Genomic DNA, 15,110 nt, shown 5'->3' on the forward strand with positions numbered 1-15,110 from the left:
GGCTGGTTTAGGTATGAGCAAACCAATTCTTGATAATTGGGTGTTTCTTTATGCGTGTACCATGCCGTACAATGGGTCTGTTTCTTTTCTCTACTGGTTTCAATTAGATATTGTAAATACTGCCCCTGAGGATTTTCCAATTCCTGCAAGGCGTGGTATACATTTTTTACCAATTGGCCATAAGGATTGCTATTCAGCTGCCAGCAGTACAAAATGGGGGCTCCTTCTACTTGCTTTTCCTCCATCATTAAATTCATTAGCTGATGAGTTTGTATTTGAGGCAGTTCCATGAACATGCCGTGTCGAGTGCAGTATATAACTGCTGCCAATTTACATAAAGCCTGTCTTCCCAACATAGGGAGAGGGGCGGTCTGAGAAATTATGAGGGTGTCTGTGACGGATTGCCCATGCACTTGAATTTCGGTAGGTTTGGAGAGCGGTTACTAACATAGGGATACCGGCTACTCCCATGCTTACAACGTTAAATTGACTGGCGGGTATACCCACGGAGGGGGGTACAGAGGACATTGTTGCACCGGTATCGACCAGAAGGTCCAAATGGCTATTTCCTATTTTAAGTGTAGCCATAGGCTGTTCTCTGATGGATTTGGACAATCTGACCACAGCCGCCTGTACCACCGCTTCTCCGTGGCACCCCTATGCGGATGGATTAGGGTTACTGAAAGAAAACAAAGTTCCTTCTGCCCCTGGAGCTGGATACCCTCCTTGTTGGGTGTATCCCTGCTATGGCCTTGGGGGGCATCGGCAATCTCTAGCCCAATGTCCTCCTTTCCCACAGTTCCTACATTCATCCTGTGATCTATCTCTCATTGGCCATTGTCCTCTTCCCCTTCCTCTGCCTCTACCATAACCTCCTCTTCCTGCAAATCCTCTTCTATTCTGTTGGATATATTGTCCCGCTGTTTTTGGCTTTTGCTCTTTCGACTGAGTAAAGAGTCCTTCCCTATCCATATTTACCAGAGCAGTAACTACGTCCGCCCAGGGCTGAGTCTGCCAATTTAGATGAATCATTTTAAAGGCTTGAGCTTGAAAGGGTAACATGCAGTTTAGCAGTGTTTGTACTGCCAAAGGTCCATTGTCTGCTAATGGAACTCCCGCATGTTCCTCCCACTTGCTTTTAAATTGAGCTACAAAATCAGGAATTGTCTCCTCCTTTCTTTGCAGACATCGGGTGACTTATCCTATGTCACTATGCTTCTTGGCTCCTCTCATTATAGCCTCTTTACCTCTATGTTCTAACCAGTGAGCAAAAGACTCATTTCCCTGGTCCAGTTGTACATCATCTTGTCGCCAATCTCCATTTTCTCCCGGGCGAACAGCAAATCCGTCCCTTAGGTTCGACCATGAGGACCCATACGCACATTTTAGCAGCATTAGCACATCCCCAGGAAGAGGGCTGTAAATGGTACACATTTGTTCTAGCCAATTATGAAAGGCAGTGGGCTTCTTTAAGGGGTCTGGTGCCTCGGCTATCATAGCTCTAGCTTCCGCTGGGGACCATGGTTTTAACACTGCCACCTCTCCTATCATGACTCGAGGAAGTTGATGGGTAGTAGTGTCAGGTTCGAGCGCGCCTCTGTTACTAGGGGCTGTTTCTTTTGTTTGTGACCTAGTTGTAGATCCGTTATGTGAGGGTAGGTCCTGTACTTTACTACCATGCATTGCAGCAGCTCCTGCTCCGAGTGCCTCTGCTGGAGGAGGAGGTTCAATTACGGGTTCATCTGCAGGTGGGGGTGGAGCTCCAGGCTGTGCCCCTGGCAGGGGTACAACTGGCTGTGGTGCCGCTAGACCTGCTGGATTGTATGGAGGCAGTGCCGGAAATCGTGCTGTTTGCTGTCTTAGAGCAGCCGCTATCATTAGTCCCACTCAGGATCCACTCCTTCACTTCTAGTAATTTCTTCCCGTTCTTTTATTAAAGGTATTTTAAAACTTCCCCCATAAGGCCAATCTCCACCCGACCATCCATACAGATCACTACTAAAGGTTACCGCATACCGATCGTCTCCTGTTTCTTTTATTACAGTATCGGCTGGCGATCCCGGTGGAACGATGGGATCTCCGACCTTTTTTCGATGTTGCACGAGCTTTTTTATTCTGTCATTCGTTCTTTTACATATCTTGATTTTACCATTTGCAGCCTCCTGTTCCACCTTGCCTCGGGCTCCTTTCTTGGCAGGCTCGGACGAATCCGCTCGACTGCCGTTATTTCCCATCTTCTCCTTACTCCTGTAACTTAGTTTTAAACTTACTGGTTATACAACCGCGGGTTATTTTATATACACAAAATACAATGAGCGCTCACCGGTTTTTCCGTCCGTGAGTCTCGAAGTCAACCCTTTCTTTTCTTTGTAGCTACTTAATTCGGTGCCATAGTCTTTTCTCTCTTCTCAGCAGTCTTGCCTCAGCCTGACGGGCTTCTTGGCTCAGCATGAGTCACCGGCCGGATAACTAGGCAACCGCGCGCCGTCCCCCTTTCAGCTGGGACGCGCTAGGTGCTCTCCCCCTTTCAGCTGGGAGGCACTGGGCACTTTCCTTTTATTTTTAGGAGAGTCCCTTTCAAATTTCCTTTGTCTAATTGGAGCCTAAGCGGGCCAAGTGATATACAAGGTCGATGCTATACCCAACTTAGACCTTCTTAGTTCTTTTAGATCCCGTTGTTAGGGATCCTGCCTGACTACGCCAAATTCTGTCGAGGAAATTAATTATCAGACGGAGCCTTCGAGGTTCGCTTTAGGAATTTATTACGTGACATCATGGAGAATCTGCAGCAGTCCCTACTGCCCACCAGCACTCTAAATTACTAATGTACAGTGCTCATAGTTATACAGCAAAGTAAACAACTTCAGGTGATTAGCTTACATTACATTTCAACATAAGGTTTCATAGGTTCCATTGTTCTCAAGAAACAGATTAACATGTTCACATTTTATCACCAGATGTCCTAAGCCAAAAGGTCAGCTTGACTTCATTATGGCAGTCAGCAGTTCTTTTAGTTTTAACTAGTTTAGTGTCCTTTGTTCCGTTAGTAAAGTGGTCAAGTATCCCAGCATGCCTTAATGTTTAATACATTTTCTCCCACATACTCACTGCAGCTATGGTTCGCCATTGGTGGAGGGAGTGAATGTTTAAGGTGGTGGTTGGGGAGTCAATCAATGGGAAGCTTTATTCTGGATCGTTTCGAAATTCTTGAGTGTTGTTGGAGTTGCACTCATCCAGGCAATTGAAGGGTATTCCATCACACTCCTGACTTGTGACTTGTAGATGTTGGAAAGGGTTTGGGGAGTCAGGAGGTGAGACAGTCCCTGCAGAATACCCATCCTCTGACCTGCTCTTGCAGCCACAATATTTATGTGGCTGCTTCAGTTCTGTTTCTGGTCATTGGTGACTCCCCCAGGATGGTGACGTTGGGGGATTCGGCGAGCTTATCCCATTTTATTTCAAGGGCCGGTGGTTAGCCTCTCTCTTGGTACAGCAAGTAAATAAATTGCAACGGGAAATTAGAAGGTCTAAATGGGAGACTGTATAAAGGGATTGCAGATAATACAAATCAAATTGTAAGTGTTTTTATAGCAGTGTATAAATGTAGTTAAGAAACAGAGCCTGATAGCAGACAGCCTAGGCAAATAAAGGACATGAGAGAGCAGTGACTGGACCACAAATATTGGGAAGAGGTACCTGTCGCTTAAAACAGAGGCCTTGTATTTGCTGTCAGCAGTAAAGTGAAGGCTTTCGCTGCTGGCCCCGAAGTATGCTCCACACATGGATCTTACAATCCTTGTGTCGGGAACTTCCAGTTTTCCAATCTTGAATTCAATTCAACTGAACTTAATGGGAATCCCCGTGATGGAACTGCTGCGACGTAAAGCAGCCAATGCAAAGGCAGAATTCTCACTGACAGCGAACAAGGAAGTGAGTAAGCTGTTAAAACTCAAACTTTTTAAAATGGTTGTAGAGAGCAAAAGTAAGATTGAGGCTCTCACGTGGGGAAAAGGCAAACCTAAATTAAAAATGCAGAAACTTAATAAAATAAAACTGTTGAAATGTTTCATTAAAAAGTTATGTTTTATTAAAATGGCCAAATTACACACTGCACACAATTAAAATTATTTGTTCATGCCCTTAACCTCTATTTAGCAGACAATACACAGTTAAAACCCCAGTTACACTTAACCCTTTGTGTCTAACTTTTAGTTGGGAAATTAACAAGCATATTTACTATGGAAGAACCGAACTTTTCATCAGTTTCAATGATGTACGAGATTTCACTGATTGTCGGCTCTTTGGGTGTGAGGTTGGGGACACAGCACAGCCAGTCTCGGAGCTGTCATTGACAGACCGCATTAGCAAGTCCTGAAGTTGCGCTCAGTTTCAAAGGCAGTATGAAAGCGTACTTTCTTATCAACCGCAAATTCAGTGCCATAGAAACTCTGCTGTACAATGAATATGTGAGGATTGCGTGAACATTTGAAAGAGTTAACTTTCAAATTTTTTCTTGTGATCTCTGCAGAGCATGTTAGCTTAACGGAATGCTCTGATACATCAAGATCATACATTCAGGGAAGCCTGCCATGGTGAGATAAGAAGTTGATAAAGTCCAGTTTACATAACCTCTTCCACAGCACCAATGGCCATCGCGTCTGACTAACCGCCTTCCAACCGTTAAACTGTAGAAAGGAAATGGCAGCTGTTTTGTTCTGCAGAGCCACTTAGAGAAAGATTCTGTGCGACCCAGGATTTGGGGACCTTGACAGAAGCTGTCTGTCGAAAAGAAAATGCAATTTAACTAAGGCCCGCTGGCTACAATCCAGACCATGTTTTGTGGAGAGGGACATTTTACATAGAATTATACTGATGCATGGATACATACTTGAAGGGGGAGATTTGCAGGGCTATGGGCAAAGTGCAGGGGAAAGGGACTAATCGGATTGATCTTTCAAAGAGCCATTAAATGAACGTTCCACCGAATGGCGTTCTGTGCTGCATCGTTCTATGATTCCATAAGTAAAATGGAATTTATCGCATGGAAACAATTAATAATTTCTCTGGAAAGTCAGAAGAAAGACTTGCATTTATGTAGGGCCTTTCACTACCTCTGGGCGCCCAAAAAGGCTTTACAGTCAATGAAGTACTTTTGAAGTGTATTCACTGTTGGAATATACGAAACGCAGCAGCATATTTGCACACAGAAAGCAATGTTATAATGGCCATATATTCTGTTTTAATAAGGTGATTGAGGGATAACTATTGATCAGGACATCGGGGACAACTCCCCTGCACTTCTTTGACACAGTTTCATCCTTGCTGACAAGCGGAGAGACAGGTTGGTGCCTTGGTTTAACATCTCAACTGAAAGATGGCACCTATGACAGAGCCTCACTCTCTCAGTGCTGCACTGGAGTGCCAGCCTAGATGTTTGTGGTCAAGTCTCTGGAGTGGGACTTGAACCCACAATCTTCTCACTCAGAGGTATGAATGCTACCAACTGAGCTACGGCTGAGACAAGTGCATTATCCACTTCTTCTACTGTGCAGAGTGACACAATGTAATTATTAAACAGGCCTGCTGTTCCCATTTTTTTTCATTTGCAATGTTGCCCGAAACTCTTTTTAAATGAATGTTACTTGCCACTTATCTGCACAAGCCTGGATGTTGTCCAGGTCTTGCTGCATGCGGGCACGGACTGCTTCACTCTTTGTAACAAGGAACTGAACGGGTCTTTGCTAAAGCAGCTGAAATCGGCCTAGGACCCTGCCCTGAAGAACTATTGCCAGGAGTCCTGAGCCACGTCTAGAGGGGATACTCCTTGTCACCCAGTAACTAGCCTGTAACCTGATGGCCTGGTTGCAATAAAGGCCGAAACGAGGACTGGATAAAGAATAGATCATGAATTCTACCAGAAACAAAGCAGAGCCCTTCATGATCCGCTGCCTGTGGTCATAAACAAGCTGCACATTCAGGGAGTGGAACCCCTTCCTTTTGAGAAAGATGGCAGGGAGATGCATTTAGAATGCTGTTGCAGGGAAAATGTGACGTTCAGCGACAGCATTCCCAATCATTAATGCTTCACTCATCCACTCACTGCCCAATTACGGCTAACATATTCACCTTCTCATTACTCCCCTTTCTACCACCCTCTCACTCCCATTACTATCTCTACTTCTTTCTTGTTGAATACTGTATCCTCCCCACTCTTGAACCACTTTCACTTACATTACTTTTAAATCTCCATTCACTCCGCAACTCCCACTTGCTTTCACAAAGGTGGTTGGTGTGGGGCCAGAGCCCTTCACTCTCAAACCATTTTCCTCTTCTATTCACCCTACTGTCCCTTTCTATCTGTTTTTCTCACAAAACATGTTGTTTGCTTTCCAAACTGAACGTTTAAAAAGGTCAGATTAAATCAGGAGATGCACTCTATCTGCCTTTCTCTCGACTTGTCTCTGCTCTCTCTATCGCAGGTTTAAGCATTTCGCATCAGGCTTTTCTGTCAATGAAACATAGATGAGATAACTTTCTATCTTCAAAATGATAAATTTTTGAAACTTTAATATTAACTTGAGGGAAGATTCTCTCTCTCTCTCTCTAACACACACAACACTAATTCTCCGTATACTGTTTTTTGAATTTGATAGAATACAATTCAAAAGCAACCACAGTTATGGAATTAGTACTCATTTTTTGTTGCTCACACACAGGCAGGCCCACAGATAGCTTTTGTGTAATATAACCATTATCTTAATAAGCCTTTTTCAATTTGTCCTCCAGTTTTCCTTCAAATTAGTTGAGCATTAACTGCTGGAAGATCAAGAAAAATATTCCTTTAGGACAGCTGACTGAACAATGCTGATGCATCCTGGGAGATTCGATACCAGAGAGCGAACAATCCATATTCAACTCGCAAGATCACAGCGTTTGACAAAAATATAATCCCAAGGCTACGCTTTTTCGAGATGTGAAGGAATTTTGAGTAAAATGTTGAATGAAGGTGCAGAAAAACACATTGGATAAATTCAATCATGTTATCACAAAATGTGTGATTTTTTAAAATGTTTAATCCTGTATCTTAGACATTGAACACTTCACTGACTGAGAAAACTGCTAATTGAAATTTTCAGGCCATTTTTTACCCCAGAAGTCATCTTGAGCGATTTGCAGGCAAAATCCACTGCCTGATCAGATAGTTCAGTAATACGGTGCCAAGTTTACATAGGCAATTTCCATAATGAACGTGAGCGTGGGAATTTATAATGGTAAAAACATTGACACAGAAGTATGACATCATGAGTACCAATAGATAGTAAGGTTTTGTAGAAAGGGAGCACAGTGGAAAGTAAGGTTTTTTTTCTAATAAGGTGCCAATATCAAAATATTATATAAAAATGAAGGACAAAATCTACAACGTTAAAACAGAAACTGAATTGTGCTTATGCACTTGTCCAATTCTACCCCACCCTCTAACGTTGCTTCACCTCAACAGTGTAGTCTTGATCAGCAACGCTGTGGGAGATCGTCTAGTTACAACAACAACAACAACAACTTGTATTTATATAGCGACTTTAACGTTGTTAAACGTCCCAAGGCGCCTCACAGGAGAATTTTAAGTAAAAAAAAAATTACACAGATCCACATAAGGATAATTTACGGCAGGTGACCAAATGCTTGGTCAAAGAGGTAGATTTTAAGGAGCATCTTAAAAGAGGAAGGAGAGTTATCGAGGCAGACAGGTTTAGGCAGGGAATTCCAGAGCTTAGGGCCTAGGCAACAGATGGCATGGCCACCAACGGTTGAGCAATTATAATCAGGGATTCTCAAGACAGCAGAATTGGAGGAGTGCAGATATCTCGGGGGCTGTGGGGCTGAAGCAGATTACAGAGATAGGAAGGGGCGAGGTCATGGAGGGATTTGAAAACAAGGATGATCATTTTGAAATCGAGGCGCTGCTTAACCGGGAGCCAATGTAGGTCAGCGAGCACAGGGGTGATGGGGGAACGGTACTCTCTGCGAGCTAGGACACTGGCAGCCGAGTTTTGGATGACCTCAAGTTTACGTAGGGTGGAATGTGGGACGCCAGCCAGGAGTGCATTGGAATAGCCAAGTCTAGTTACACGTTAAATGGTGAAAATTTAGATAAATGAATCTATTGTATTTTCTCGATAACCTCTGACTTCAGATTCTGCAAACTACCAGGAGTTACCAACTCTCCTAAACTTTGGGGATCTTTTTATTCCATCTCTCTGCTAAAGGATCACTGTTGGGATGAACTTCATACGTCTGAAGGGACAGGAAAACTACATATCGGAAATATTAGCATCAAATGTTTATAAATTCGCAGCAGGCCCGTCAGTGTCTGAAAAATAATCAGAGAATCACACAGCAGAGAAGGAGACCATTCAACCGGAGTCCTTGAAAGATCTATCTAATTAGTCCCACTCTCCTGATCTTTCAACATAGCCCTGGATTTTGTTCCCTGTTCAGGTATTGATCCAATCCCTTTTGAAGGTTATGATTGAATCTGCTTCAACTTACCATTCTGGCAGTGCATTCCAGATCATAAAAGAGCGAATAATTTTTAATTTCTGAGCAAAGGTCTGCGCACTTGAAGTTAACCAGGCTCTTCCGCCCATTTCCTGTATATTGCCAAAAATTTCTATTAATATGTAACAGTTAGGTGGGAGTCGGTGGAAAGAGGTTCCAGTCATGTGAACATCACTCCGTCCAATCAGCATTGCCGCTTTAGTAAATGACTCAACTGATCTGTTCTGTACACCAGGAAGAGCGTGTCAGTCACCGAGTGTAACAGGGACTGGCGCTGCTCTCTCAGGATGGTGACACTGCCACTTACCGCGGTAGCTGCTTGCTTATTTCTATCTGCGGGTGAGGATAACTTTCTCGTCTCATTTCTTTTTAGTGATTACAGAAACAAGACCGAAAGCGATTGAAATATAAAATCAAATTAAAATACAAGAGATGACGTTATTATCACATTAAAAAAGTATATATTCTGTCGAGTTTCAGTGTTTCGCTTTACTTCTTCCTCAATGTGATCTTGTTTCCTCAGCTGAGCCCCAGGCTTTTACTATACATACAGAAAACAGTCGGATAAACGTGACCGTCGGAGGCAGCGCATTTTTTTCAGTGCGGCCGTCAGCTGAGGTGAGGAGAGGGAGCTGGGACTTTGGGCCGACAAATATCGCCGTGTGGATCGGTACAGAAGGTGATCCAAGTAATGAATACAGAACACGGACTGAGTTATTCCTCCCGAACGGATCGCTCCTGCTGAAGTCAGTGACAGCTTCGGACAGTGGAGAGTACACTGTTAAGATGATTCCAAACACCGGGACTCAAGCAACAGCAACCATCACTCTGCATGTACTTGGTAAGAGAAAGCCTTTTTTGAGAAAAGAATTGTTTCTAATCGATTTTATTTGTTTTCATGTCACAAGTTATTCATCACGAGGTACATAAACAGTTTCGACGCAAAACTAAAATAGAATAAACTTTACAACCAGTATCACTATCGCCGTGCCACAATCTAGCTAATAAGCTGTTTGCTGTCGGTTTTTTAATATCGAAATGCTGATTAATATGGACGAGTCACGAGCATTCTTATCCTACAATGTTACTTCACCAGGAATTAAATGAGTTCGCTCTCACCCCACAGTATTGCCCACCAAAATCTGTTCTTACACGTAACTAGAAAGTGCTGCAAACGCACAGCAGATCAATCAGCACCTTAAACAAAATCAGACGGTAATGTTTCACTTGGCATTGTTGCAAAGCGAGGGACATATTTTGCGCATAATCGGTTTAATTGGCCTATTTCTCTGGAACTAAACAGACGCAAATATGGATTGTGCAACATTTTGCTGCAGATGTTTCAATGCTGGATGAAGTTAAAAGCGGAACAGAGAATCACATTGGATCTTTCATAAAGCAACTAAGCTGAAAAGCCACTTCGCGCATAAAACTGATGAAAACATCTGTATAACTTCTGTGGATCGTTCAAAATTTGTGGGCAGCGATTCACGGAAATTCCCATGCAGCCACAATAATCTCGCTGTCTCCACAAGGAAGCTTAATAGTCAGGCGATTTTCATCAATAAGCAGTTTAAGCAATAACTTCCTTACCAGAGAGTCGTGAGAATGTGGGAGTCGTTACCACAAGGAGTAGTTGAGGCCAATAGCATAGTTACATTTAAGAGGAAGCTAGATAGCCACATGAGGGAGAAAGGGATAGAAGGATATGTTGAGGGGGTGAGATGAAGAACAGTGGGAGGAGGCTCATGTGGAGCGTAAACAGAGGCATTGACCAGTTTGGCCGAATGGCCTGTTTCTGTGCTGTACATTCGATGTAAGTTACATATGTAATATGTAACGTTCTTTTGTTTGCCTCCGATTGGCTGGTTCTACCGAATTATTTAGTTCCAGCCTGACTTTCTTTCTCACAGCTGCAGTGGAACAAACGGGGACAGTGAGCAGGACCACTTGGCATTGGAGAAATGCAAAACACAATATATAAATATTGTGCTTTTAGCATTTGGACACCTGGTCCAACACAAAGAAGCATAGAAGATAGGAGCAGGAGTAGGCCATTCGGCCCCTCGAGCCTGCTACGCCATTCAATGAGATCATGGCTGATCATCCAAATTCAGTACCCGGTCCCTGCTTTCTCCCCATACCCCTTGATCCCTTTAGCCATAAGAAATATATCCAACTCCTTCTTGAAAATATTTAATGTATTGGCCTCTACTGCCTTCTGTGGTAGAGAATTCCACAGGTTCACAACTCTCTGAGTGAAGAAATTCCTCCTCATTTCTGTCCTAAATGGCCTACCCCTTATCCTTAGACTGTGACTCCTGGTTCTGGACTCCCCGACCATCGGGGACATCCTTCCTGCATCTAGTCTGTCCAGTCCTGTCAGAATTTTATAAGTTTCAATGAGATCCCCTCTCATTCTTCTAAACTCCAGCGAGTACAAGCCCAATCGACCAAATCTCTCCTCATACTTCATTCCTGCCATCCCAGGTATCAGCCTGGTGAATCTTCGCTGAACTCCTCCCATGGCAAGAATATCCTTCCTCAGATAAGATGACCAACACTTCATACAATACTTAAGATGTGGTCTCACCATGGCCCTGTACAACTGCAGCAAGACATCCTTGTTCCTGTACTCAAACACTCTCGCTACGAAGGCCAACATACCATTTGCCTTCTTAACCGCCTGCTGCACCTGCATGCTTACCTTCAGCGACTGGTGCACAAGGACACCCAGGTCTCGTTGCACTTCCCCTTCTCCCAATCTATTGGCATTCAGATAATTATCTGCCTTCCTGTTTTTGCCACCAAAGTGGATAACCTCACAATTATCCACGTTATATTGCATCTGCCATGCTTCTGCCAAATCACCCAACCTGTCCAAATCATCCTGCAGTTTCTCGGCATCCTCCTCACAGCACACACAGCCTCCCAGCTTTGTTTCGTCTGCAAATTTGGAGATATTACATCAAGTTCCCTTGTCTAGATCATTAATATATATAGTGAATAGCTGGGGTCCAAGGACCGATCCCTGCGGTGCCCCACTATTCACTGCCTGCCATTCAGAAAAAGACCCATTTATTCCAAATATTTGCTTTCTGTCTGCCAACCAGTTCTCTATCCAAGTCAATACCTTGCCCTCAATCCCATGTGCCTTAACTTTACACGCTAATGTTTATGCGGGACTTTATCGAAAGCCTTCTGAACGTCCAAATACACCACATCCACTGGTTTTCCCTTATCTATTCTTCCAGTTACTCAAAAAATTCCAGTGGAATAATCAAGCATGATTTACCTTTTGTAAATCCATGTTGACTTTGTCCGATCCTGTCACTGCTTTCCAAGTGCTCTGCTATTACATCTTTTATAATGGACTCCAGCATTCTCCCCACTACCAATGTCAGGCTTACCGGAATATATGCCGTTCTGTAAATATGATCTATTACTATTCTATTTTGGGCGCCTGCTATATTGTAACCAATGTTTGATAATAATTAGCACAAAGTTCAGGATGTTTGCAGGATATTTTCCTGTTGTACAATGTGTGAATCTTGAGTTGACATGGTGCTGCACCTTTGTCTTTCTGCTTTGTTTGCAATATGCAACGGCACGCAATTTGCGGTCAGAGGCACAGCAAAGGTGTTTGCAGCTGTCTCTGATGAAACTTCCCAAATGGATCTGGAGATGTCTGTGGTGAGGTGTCTGTCATTCTCGACGAGCAGTTTGGAACAGCTTTGGTCTCCTTACCTAAGGAAGGATATACTTGTCATTGACGGAGTGCAACAAAGGTGCACTAGACTGGTTCCTGGGATGGGGGCATTGTCCTATGAGGAGAGATTGAGTAGACTAGGCCTATATTATCCAGAGTAGAGAAGAATGAGAGGTGATCTAATTGAAATATACAACATTCATACAGGGCTTGACATGGTAGATGCAGGGTTGATGTTTCCCCTGGCTGAGGAGTCTAGAACCAGGGGTCACAGATTGAGAATAAGGTGTTGGCCATTTACCACTGAGATGAGGTGAAATTTCTTCACTCAGAGGGTGGTGAATCTTTGGAATTCTCTAACTCAGAGGGCTGTGGAAATCAGTCGTTGAGTATATTCAAGACAGTGATCGATACATTTTTGAATATTAAGGGAATAAAGGGATATGGGGATCGTGCAGGAAAGTGGAGATGCGGTAGAAGAGCAGCCATGATCTTATTGAATGGTGGAGCAGACTCGAAGGGCCAAATGGCCTACTCCTGCTCCTACTTGTTATGTTCTTATGTTATGTAATTAATTGCAGCGCTTTGTAATGGGAATCCCATCGCAGAGCTGCTGTGGCTTCAGCAAGCTGTCTAACCAGGCAATCGCTTTGAAGAATACTCACAGGCAGCAAAGCAGGAAATGAAAATCAACTTTTAGCTGCACGTTTAATAAGTGTTACTGAGAGCGAAAGAAAGAGTGGGACTTTCACATGGGGATAAGGTAGATGCTGAAATATCTTGAAGAAATTAAAATATATAACTAGTTTGAAATAAAGTGTAATTTTTATACTAATGGAAAATTTTGAAAATCTACTGATGCAAAATTAGTTTTCATGGCCATAATGATTGTTTAGCCATCAATATATTGCTAAAATATCAATTGCACCTGTTCCAACAAAGCTGAAGGTTTAATGGGGCACTGAACAGCCATATGAGTGAGGAGAATCCTAATACACTGATTGACGGATATGGTGGGTGGGTGGTGCACAGCGCACCAGCGTCAGACAGTGAATGACTGACCGCAACTTCAGGATTTCTGTGTTTAGATGTGCATGTGCTAAATCCTGAACTTGCAGTCAGATTCAGAGGGGTAATGATGACGAAAGATAAAAGTTCACCATCATAACCCACCAAAAATTCCAGATCAATATCTTTCATTTGAATAACAGATGCATTACACCATTTAGTGCACAATGTATTTTACCTGTGCTAGGGTGAAGCTATGTTTAACCATGCCTGTGCCTTTAAGCCTAGAAAGGTTAGTTGCTATTGATTGGCGATCTAGAAATTAATGTAAAATTAATTGTTGTTGGTGAGGGAAGCAAGTTTGCAGATTGGTAAGTGGTTGTGAATCTCCCAGTCCAGCTCACAAGAAACCAGGATTAAATAACTACCTGTCTTTTTCTCTTTGTATATACTTTGAGGCTTTGAGATGTGTATTTATAGCTGATAAACATTATGTCGAGAATTTTGTTTGTCTGTCTGTCTGCCTAACTATCAATCTTCCCATCTGCCTCCATGTCTAACTATTTTCTCAATTGACGGGATGTGGGCGTCGCTTGCAAGGCCAGCATTTATTGCCCATCTCTAATAGCTCTGGAGAAGGCGGTGATGGGCCATCTTCTTTATCAGCTGCAGTCCGTGTGTTGAAGGTACTCCCACAGTGCTGTTATGGAGGGAGTTCCAGCACTTTGACCATTGCGAAGATGAAGGAATGATGATATATTTCCAAATCAGGATGGTGTGTAACTTCGAGGGGAGCTTGGGGTTGGTAGTGTTCCTATGCGCCTGCTGTACTTGTCTTTCTAGTTGGTAGGAGCTGTCGAAGAAGCCTTGGCAAGTTGTATATTTTAGATTGTACACACTGCAGCCACAGTACGCCGGTGGTGGAGGGAGTGAATATTTAAGGTGGTGGATGGGGTGCCGGTCCAGCAACTGCTTTTTCCTGGATGGTATCGAGCTTCTTGACTGTTGTTGGAGCTGCTCTCATCCAGACACGTGGAGATTATTCTATCACACTCCTGACTTGTGCATTGTTGATGGTGGGAAGTCTTTGGGCAGGGAGCAGGTGAGTCACTTGCTGCAGAATACCCAGGCTCTGGACTGCTCTTATAGCCGCAGTATTTATGTGGCTGATCCAGTTAATCTTATGTTCATGTTCAATGCTGACCCCAGCATATGGATGGTGGGAAGTGAGCGATGGTAATGCTGTTGAATATTGAGGAGAATATGGTTAGACTCTCTATTGTTTGAGTTGGCCATTGTCTGGCACTTATGTGGCGTGAATATTAATTGAGACTTATCAGGCCAAGGCTGACTTGTCCAAGTCTTGCTGCATGTGGGCACGGACTGCTTCATTATGTGAGGAGTTGGGAATGGAACTGAACACAGCACAATCATAAGAGAACATCCACACTTCTGACCTTCTACCATTGATGAAGCAGCTGAAGATGCTTGGGCCGAGGACAATGCCCTGAGTAACTGCTGCAGCAATAACCTGTGGCTAAGATTATTGGCCTCCAACAACCACAACCTTCTTCCATCGTGGTAGGTATAACTCGAGCCAATGCAGATTTACCCCCGATTACCATTGAATTCAATTTTACTTGGGCTCATTGATGCCACACTTGGACAAATAGTGTCTTTATGTCAAGGGCAGTCAGTCTCAGCTCACCTCTGGGAGTCAACTCTTTTGTCTGTGTTTAGACCAAGACTTTGCAGAGGTCTGGAGTTAAGTGGTACTTGTGGAATACAATCTGATAATGGATGAGCAGGTAATTGGTGAATAATTGCCAGCAGCGCC

General features: G+C 43.4%; 1 pseudogene; it reads left to right on the forward strand.

The window, feature by feature from the left end:
* Positions 1 to 15,110, forward strand: part of LOC147109903 (cell adhesion molecule CEACAM3-like) — a 218,609-nt pseudogene that overhangs the window by 89,947 nt on the left and 113,552 nt on the right.

Source organism: Somniosus microcephalus, chromosome 12, assembly GCF_052327205.1.
Source record: "Somniosus microcephalus isolate GS21.2 chromosome 12, FLI_Smic_1.0, whole genome shotgun sequence".
Taxonomy (NCBI): Eukaryota; Metazoa; Chordata; class Chondrichthyes; order Squaliformes; family Somniosidae; genus Somniosus; species Somniosus microcephalus.